The 9927-nt window shown below is 35.6% G+C and overlaps 1 non-coding gene across 1 annotated transcript; it reads right to left on the bottom strand.

Annotated features, from left to right (window-relative positions):
* Positions 1–3936: 3936 nt before the first annotated feature.
* Positions 3937–4029, bottom strand: TRNAT-UGU (transfer RNA threonine (anticodon UGU)). Its single transcript is given in 2 exon segments — positions 3937–3972; positions 3992–4029. It is a non-coding gene; the product is annotated as a tRNA-Thr (tRNA).
* Between the last annotated feature and the right edge of the window lie 5898 nt (positions 4030–9927).

Below are 9927 nucleotides of genomic sequence, written 5' to 3'. Positions count from 1 at the left end.
TCTTTGCATTACCAAGTCCAGCAAGTAATGTGCTGGTACTATACAGAGCTGTCAGTATGGATTATCATGCTATATTGCAGAAAATCAATTTGATGCAACTGCTTTACCAACAGTATGTTAATCTTTTCCATTGCTGTTTTGTTGGCTGACTGAAGGAAGATATGCAGTGCATTTGAACCAAAGCAGACGTGTGCTGACAACTTAAATACAAACTCATGTTTGTGTTTTTTCTTTCTTTCTTCCATCCTTTGTAATATCATATTAAATATTAAGGCTACCAGTTTATAATCAATGACTAATGACATAAGAAAAGGAAAAAAAGTATACAAAGCTGCTCCAAATGAGGTTTGAACTCACAACCTTGGCATTGCTCAACAGACACTGTCTTGCAAGTACCGCTCGTGGACCAATTGCACCACTGGAGCACTTTGCATCATTTATTGGTTATGCTAGATGTGGATTTTATTCAATACAATCAGTACAGTCATAAGAATTGAAAAAGAAAATCATTTTTGGTGATGAATGATGAGCAACAAAGGGACATGAATGCCAGATGGCACTTGAATAAGCTGTCCACGGTGATAGAAAAGGTTTAAAAAACAACAACAATAATGTTATCATAATAAATGTCATATTTTAGCTTCTGTGGTCATTTTTACAAGCTAAACACTGCAAGACTGTTTTACAGTTGAAGCAAGGATAAAATATCAACTCTAGTGATGAGACACTTGCTGTAATGACTTCCACCCCAGATGGGACTTGGACCCACAACCCCTGGCTTAGGAGGACAGTGACTTATCCATTATGCCAGTGGTGCTTACTGATGTTCTTATTTAAGACTGTTAGGTTTTTAATAGTCAATTATTTATTTTTGAGGAAAAAGTGAAACTGTTTACTGTGTTCTTTTCATTACCAAGTCCAGCAAGAAATGTACTGGTACTATACAGAGCTGTCAGTATGGATTATCATGCTATATTGTAGAAAATCAACTGCTTTACCAACAGTATGTTAATCTTTTCCATTGCTGTTTTGTTGGCTGACTGAAGGAAGATATGCAGTGCATTTGAACCAAAGCAGATGTGTGCTGACAACTTAAATACAAACTCATGTTTGTGTTTTTTCTTTCTTTCTTCCATCCTTTGTAATATCATATTAAATATTAAGGTAGCAGATTATAATCAATGACTATTGACATAAGAAAAAGAAAAAAAAACAGTAAACAAAGCTGCTTCATGTGAGGCTTGAACTCACAACCTCAGCATTGCTCAACAGATACTGTCCTATAAGTGCCGCACGCTGAACAATTGTGCCACTGGAGCATTTAGCTGCATCAGATGGTTATGCTAGATGTGGATTTTATTCAATACTATCAGTACAGTCATAAGAATTGAAAAAGAAAATCATTTTTGGTGATGAATGATGAGCAACAAAGGAACATGCATGCCAGATGGCACTTGAATAAGCTGTCCACAGTGATAGAAAAGGTTTAAAAAACAACAACAATAATGTTATCATAATAAATGTCATATTTTAGCTTCTGTGGTTATTTTTTACAAGCTAAACACTGCAAGACTGTTTTACAGTTGAAGCAAGGAAAAAATATCAACTCTAGTGATGAGACACTTGCTGTAATGACTTCCAACTGAGACGGAACTTAAACCCACAACCACTGGCTTAGGAGAACAGTGCCTTATCCATTATGCCAGTGGTGCTTACTGATGTTCTTATTTAAGACTGATAGGTTGTTAATAGTCAATTATTTATTTTTGAAAAAAAGTGAAGCTATTTACTGTGTTCTTTGCATTACCAAGTCCAGCAAGAAATGTGCTGGTACTAACCAGAGCTGTCAGTATGGATTATCATGCATTACTGCAGAAAATTAATTTGATGCAACTGCTTTACCAACAGTATGTTGATCTTTTCCATTGCTGTTTTGTTGGCTGACTGAAGGAAGATATGCAGTGCATTTGAACCAAAGCAGAAGTGTGCTGACAACTTAAATACAAACTCATGTTTGTGTTTTTTCTTTCTTTCTTCCATCCTTTGTAATATCATATTAAACATTAAGGTAGCAGTTTATAATCAATGACTATTGACATAAGAAAAAGAAAAAAAACAGTAAACAAAGCAGCACCAGGTGAGGCTTGAACTCACAACCTCTGCATTGCTCTACAGATACTGTGTTACAAGTACCGCATGCTGACCAATTGCACCACTGGAGCACTTTGCAGCATTTATTGGTTATGCTAGATGTGGATTTTATTCAATACAATCAGTACAGTCATAAGAATTGAAAAAGAAAATCATTTTTGGTGATGAATGATGAGCAACAAAGGGACATGCATGCCAGATGGCACTTGAATAAGCTGTCCACGGTGATAGAAAAGGTTTAAAAAACAACAACAATAATGTTATCATAATAAATGTCATATTTTAGCTTCTGTGGTTATTTTTTACAAGCTAAACACTGCAAGACTGTTTTACAGTTGAAGCAAGGAAAAAATATCAACTCTAGTGATGAGACACTTGCTGTAATGACTTCCAACTGAGACGGGACTTAAACCCACAACCACTGGCTTAGGAGAACAGTGACTTATCCATTATACCAGTGGTGCTTACTGATGTTCTTATTTAAGACTGATAGGTTTTTAATCGTCAATTATTTATTTTTGAAAAAAAGTGAAGCTGTTTACTGTGTTCTTTGCATTACCAAGTCCAGCAAGAAATGTGCTGGTACTAACCAGAGCTGTCAGTATGGATTATCATGCTATATTGCAGAAAATCAATTTGATGCAACTGCTTTACCAACAGTATGTTAATCTTTTCCATTGCTGTTTTGTTGGCTGACTGAAGGAAGATATGCAGTGCATTTGAACCAAAGCAGATGTGTGCTGACAACTTAAATACAAACTCATGTTTGTGTTTTTTCTTTCTTTCTTCCATCCTTTGTAATATCATATAAAATATTAAGGTAGCAGTTTATAATCAATGACTATTGACATAAGAAAAATAAAAAAAAAACAGTAAACAAAGCAGCTCTAGGTGAGGCTTGAACTCACAAGCTCTGCATTGCTCAACAGATACTGTCTTATAAGTACCGTGCGCCGACCAATTGCACCACTGGAGCACTTTGCAGCATTTATTGGTTATGCTAGATGTGGATTTTATTCAATACAATCAGTACAGTCATAAGAATTGAAAAAGAAAATCATTTTTGGTGATGAATGATGAGCAACAAAGGGACTTGCATGCCAGATGGCACTTGAATAAGCTGTCCACGGTGATAGAAAAGGTTTAAAAACAACAACAATAATGTTATTATAATAAATGTCATATATTAGCTTCTGTGGTCATTTTTTACAAGCTAAACACTGCAAGATAGTTTTACAGTTGAAGCAAGGATTAAATATCAACTCTAGTGATGAGACACTTGCTGTAACGACTTACACCCCAGATGGGATTTGGACCCACAACCCCTGGCTTAGGAGGACAGTGACTTATTCATTATGCCAGTGGTGCTTACTGATGTTCTAATTTAAGACTGTTATGATTTTAATAGTCAATTATTTATTTTTGAGGGAAAAGTGAAGCTGTTTACTGTGTTCTTTGCATTACCAAGTCCAGCAAGAAATGTGCTGGTACTATACAGAGCTGTCAGTATGGATTATCATGCTATATTGCAGAAAATCAATTTGATGCAGCTGCTTTACCAACAGTATGTTAATCTTTTCCATTGCTGTTTTGTTGGCTGACTGAAGGAAGATATGCAGTGCATTTGAACCAAAGCAGAAGTGTGCTGACAACTTAAATACAAACTCATGTTTGTGTTTTTTCTTTCTTTCTTCCATCCTTTGTAATATCATATTAAATATTAAGGCTACCAGTTTATAATCAATGACTAATGACAAAAAAAAGAAAAAAAACAGTATACAAAGAAGCTCCAGGTGAGGCTTGAACTCACAACCTCTGCATTGCTCAACAGATACTGTGTTACAAGTACTGCGCGCTGACCAATTGCACCACTGGAGCACTTTGCAGCATTTATTGGTTATGCTAGATGTGGATTTTATTCAATACAATCAGTATAGTCATAAGAATTGAAAAAGAAAATCATTTTTGGTGATGAATGATGAGCAACAAAGGGACATGCATGCCAGATGGCACTTAAATAAGCTGTCCACGGTGATATAAAAGGTTTAAAAAACAACAACAATAATATTATCATAATAAATGTCATATTTTAGCTTCTGTGGTCATTTTTTACAAGCTAAACACTGCAAGACTGTTTTACAGTTGAAGCAAGGATAAAATATCAACTCTAGTGATGAGACACTTGCTGTAATGACGTCCACCCCAGATGGGACTTGGACCCACAACCCTTGGCTTAGGAGGACAGTGACTAATCCATTATGCCAGTGGTGCTTACTGATGTTCTTATTTAAGACTGTTAGGTTTTTAATAGTCAATAATTTATTTTTGACAAAAAAGTGTAGCTGTTTACTGTGTTCTTTGCATTACCAAGTCCAGCAAGTAATGTGCAGGTACTATACAGAGCTGTCAGTATGGATTATCATGCTATATTGCAGAAAATCAATTTGATGCAACTGCTTTACCAACAGTATGTTAATCTTTTCCATTGCTGTTTTGTTGGCTGACTGAAGGAAGATATGCAGTGCATTTGAACCAAAGCAGATGTGTGCTGACAACTTAAATACAAACTCATGTTTGTGTTTTTTCTTTCTTTCTTCCATCCTTTGTAATATCATATTAAATATTAAGGTAGCAGATTATAATCAATGACTAATGACATAAGAAAAGGGAAAAAAACAGTATACATTGCTGCTCAAGGTGAGGCTTGAACTCAAAACCTCGGCATTGCTCAAAAGATACTGTCTTACAAGTACCGCGCGCTGACCAAGTGCACCACTGGAGCACTTTGCAGCATTTATTGGTTATGCTAGATGTGGATTTTATTCAATACAATCAGTACAGTCATAAGAATTGAAAAAGAAAATCATTTTTGGTGATGAATGATGAGCAGCAAAGCAACATGCATGCCAGATGGCACTTGAATAAGCTGTCCACGGTGATATAAAAGGTTTAAAAAACAACAACAATAATGTTATCATAATAAATGTCATATTTTAGCTTCTGTGGTCATTTTTTACAAGCTAAACACTGCAAGACTGTTTTACAGTTGAAGCAAGTATTAAATATCAACTCTAGTGATGAGACACTTGCTGTAACGACTTACACCCCAGATGGGACTTGGACCCACAACCCTTGGCTTAGGAGGACAGTGACTAATCCATTATGCCAGTGGTGCTTACTGATGTTCTTATTTAAGACTGTTAGGTTTTTAATAGTCAATAATTTATTTTTGACAAAAAAGTGTAGCTGTTTACTGTGTTCTTTGCATTACCAAGTCCAGCAAGTAATGTGCAGGTACTATACAGAGCTGTCAGTATGGATTATCATGCTATATTGCAGAAAATCAATTTGATGCAACTGCTTTACCAACAGTATGTTAATCTTTTCCATTGCTGTTTTGTTGGCTGACTGAAGGAAGATATGCAGTGCATTTGAACCAAAGCAGATGTGTGCTGACAACTTAAATACAAACTCATGTTTGTGTTTTTTCTTTCTTTCTTCCATCCTTTGTAATATCATATTAAATATTAAGGTAGCAGATTATAATCAATGACTATTGACATAAGAAAAAGAAAAAAAAACAGTAAACAAAGCTGCTTCAGGTGAGGCTTGAACTCACAACCTCTGCATTGCTCAACAGATACTGTCTTATAAGTGCAGCACGCTGACCAATTGTGCCACTGGAGCACTTAGCAGCATCAGCTTGTTGTGCTAGATGTGGATTTTATTCAATACAATCAGTACAGTCATAAGAATTGAAAAAGAAAATCATTTTTGGTGATGAATGATGAGCAACAAAGGAACATGCATGCCAGATGGCACTTGAATAAGCTGTCCACGGTGATAGAAAAGGTTTAAAAAAAAAAACAACAATGTTATCATAATAAATGTCATTTTTTAGCTTCTGTGGTCATTTTTTGCAAGCTAAACACTGCAAGACTGTTGTACAGTTGAAGCAAGGATAAAATATCAACTCTAGTGATGAGACACTTGCTGTAATGACTTCCAACTGAGACGGAACTTAAACCCACAACCACTGGCTTAGAAAAACAGTGCCTTATCTATTATGCCAGTGGTGCTTACTGATGTTCTTATTTAAGACTGATAGGTTTTTAATCGTCAATTATTTATTTTTGAAAAAAAGTGAAGCTGTTTACTGTGTTCTTTGCACTACCAAGTCCAGCAAGAAATGTGCTGGTACTAACCAGAGCTGTCAGTAGGGATTATCATGCATTACTGCAGAAAATCAATTTGATGCAACTGCTTTACCAACAGTATGTTAATCTTTTCCATTGCTGTTTTGTTGGCTGACTGAAGGAAGATATGCAGTGCATTTGAACCAAAGCAGATGTGTGCTGACAACTTAAATGCACAATCATATTTGTGTTTTTTCTTTCTTTCTTCCATCCTTTGTAATATCATATTAAATATTAAGGTAGCAGATTATAATCAATGACTATTGACATAAGAAAAAGAAAGAAAAACAGTAAAAAAAAGCTGCTTCAGGTGAGGATTAAACTCACAACCTCGGCATTGCTCAACAGATACTGTCTTATAAGTACCGCGCTCTGACCAATTGCGCCACTGGAGCATTTAGCAGCAGCATCAGTTGGTTATGCTAAATGTGAATTTTATTCAATACAATCAGTACAGTCATAAGAATTGAAAAAGAAAATCATTTTTGGTGATGAATGATGAGCAACAAAGGAACATGCATGCCAGATGGCACTTGAATAAGCTGTCCACGGTGATAGAAAAGGTTTAAAAAAAAAACAACAACAATGTTATCATAATAAATGTCATTTTTTAGCTTCTGTGGTCATTTTTTGCAAGCTAACACTGCAAGACTGTTGTACAGTTGAAGCAAGGATAAAATTTCAACTCTAGTGATGAGACACTTGCTGTAATGACTTCCAACTGAGATGGGACTTAAATCCACAACCACTGGCCTTGGAGAACAGTGCCTTATCCATTATGCCAGTTGTGCTTACTGATGTCCTTATTTAAGACTGATAGGTTTTTAATAGTCAATAATTTATTTTTGAAAAAAAGTGAAGCTGTTTACTGTGTTCATTGCATTACCAAGTCCAGCATGAAATGTGCTGGTACTATGCAGAGCTGTCAGTATGGATTATCATGCTATATTGCAGAAAATCAATTTGATGCAACTGCTTTACCAACAGTATGTTAATCTTTTCCATTGCTGTTTTGTTGGCTGACTGAAGGAAGATATGCAGTGCATTTGAACCAAAGCAGATGTGTGCTGACAACTTAAATGCACAATCATATTTGTGTTTTTTCTTTCTTACTTCCATCCTTTGTAATATCATATTAAATATTAAGGTAGCAGATTATAATCAATGACTATTGACATAAGAAAAAGAAAAAAAAACAGTAAACAAAGCTGCTTCAGGTGAGGCTTAAACTCACAACCTCGGCATTGCTCAACAGATACTGTCTTATAAGTACCGCGCGCTGACTAATTGCGCCGCTGGAGAACTTAGCAGCATCAGATGGTTATGCTAGATGTGGATTTTATTCAATACAATCAGTACAGTCATAAGAATTGAAAAAGAAAATCATTTTTGGTGATGAATGATGAGCAACAAAGGGACATGCATGCCAGATGGCACTTGAATAAGCTGTCCACGGTGATATAAAAGGTTTAAAAAACAACAACAATAATATTATCATAATAAATGTCATATTTTAGCTTCTGTGGTCATTTTTTACAAGCTAAACACTGCAAGACTGTTTTACAGTTGAAGCAAGGATAAAATATCAACTCTAGTGATGAGACACTTGCTGTAATGACGTCCACCCCAGATGGGACTTGGACCCACAACCCCTGGCTTAGGAGGACAGTGACTTATCCATTATGTCAGTAGTGCTTACTGATGTTCTTATTTAAGACTGTTAGGTTTTTAATAGTCAATTATTTATTTTTGAGGAAAAAGTGAAACTGTTTACTGTGTTCTTTTCATTACCAAGTCCAGCAAGAAATGTGCTGGTACAATACAGAGCTGTCAGTATGGATTATCATGCTATATTGCAGAAAATCAATTTGATGCAACTGCTTTACCAACAGTATGTTAATCTTTTCCATTGCTGTTTTGTTGGCTGACTGAAGGAAGATATGCAGTGCATTTGAACCAAAGCAGATGTGTGCTGACAACTTCAATACAAACTCATGTTTGTGTTTTTTCTTTCTTTCTTCCATCCTTTGTAATATCATATTAAATATTAAGGTAGCAGATTATAATCAATGACTATTGACATAAGAAAAAGAAAAAAAAACAGTAAACAAAGTTGCTTCAGGTGAGGCTTGAACTCACAACCTCAGCATTGCTCAACAGATACTGTCTTATAAGTGCAGCATGCTGACCAATTGTGCCACTGGAGCACTTAGCAACGTCACATGGTTATGCTAGATGTGGATTTTATTCAATACAATCAGTACAGTCATAAGAATTGAAAAAGAAAATCATTTTTGGTAATGAATGATGAGCAACAAAGGAACATGCATGCCAGATGGCACTTGAATTAGCTGTCCACGGTGATAGAAAAGGTTTTAAAAAAACAACAACAATGTTATGATAATAAATGTCATTTTTTAGCTTCTGTGGTAATTTTTTGCAAGCTAAACACTGCAAGACTGTTGTACAGTTGAAGCAAGGATAAAATATCAACTCTAGTGATGAGACACTTGCTGTAATGACTTCCAACTGAGACGGAACTTAATCCCACAACCACTGGCTTAGGAGAACAGTGCCTTATCCATTATGCCAGTGGTGCTTACTGATGTTCTTATTTAAGACTGATAGGTTTTTTATTGTCAATTATTTATTTTTGAAAAAAAGTGAAGCTGTTTACTGTGTTCTTGCATTACCAAGTCCAGCAAGAAATGTGCTGGTACTAACCAGAGCTGTCAGTAGGGATTATCATGCATTACTGCAGAAAATCAATTTGATGCAACTGCTTTACCAACAGTATGTTAATCTTTTCTATTGCTGTTTTGTTGGCTGACTGAAGGAAGATATGCAGTGCATTTGAACCAAAGCAGATGTGTGCTGACAACTTAAATACAAACTCATGTTTGTGTTTTTTCTTTCTTTCTTCCATCCTTTGTAATATCATATTAAATATTAAGGTAGCAGTTTATAATCAATGACTATTGACATAAGAAAAAGAAAAAAAAAACAGTAAACAAAGCAGCTCCAGGTGAGGCTTGAACTCACAACCTCAGCATTGCTCAACAGATACTGTTTTACATGTACCGCGCGCTGACCAATTGTGCCACTGGAGCATTTAGCAGCAGCATCAGTTGGTTATGCTAGATGTGAATTTTATTCAATACAATCAGTACAGTCATAATAATTGAAAAAGAAAATAATTTTTGGTGATGAATGATGAGCAACAAAGGAACATCAATGCCAGATGGCACTTGAATAAGCTCCACGGTGATAGAAAAGGTTTAAAAAAACAACAACAACAATGTTATCATAATAAATGTCATTTTTTAGCTTCTGTGGTCATTTTTTGCAAGCTAACACTGCAAGACTGTTGTACAGTTGAAGCAAGGATAAAATTTCAACTCTAGTGATGAGACACTTGCTGTAATGACTTCCAACTGAGATGGGACTTAAATCCACAACCACTGGCCTTGGAGAACAGTGCCTTATCCATTATGCCAGTTGTGCTTACTGATGTCCTTATTTAAGACTGATAGGTTTTTAATAGTCAATTATTTGTTTTTGAAAAAAAGTGAAGCCGTTT

The sequence above is a fragment of the Pseudophryne corroboree genome, chromosome 11 (assembly GCF_028390025.1).
Source record: "Pseudophryne corroboree isolate aPseCor3 chromosome 11, aPseCor3.hap2, whole genome shotgun sequence".
In the NCBI taxonomy this organism is placed as follows: Eukaryota; Metazoa; Chordata; class Amphibia; order Anura; family Myobatrachidae; genus Pseudophryne; species Pseudophryne corroboree.
This window is presented reverse-complemented; position numbering and strand designations above follow the sequence as displayed.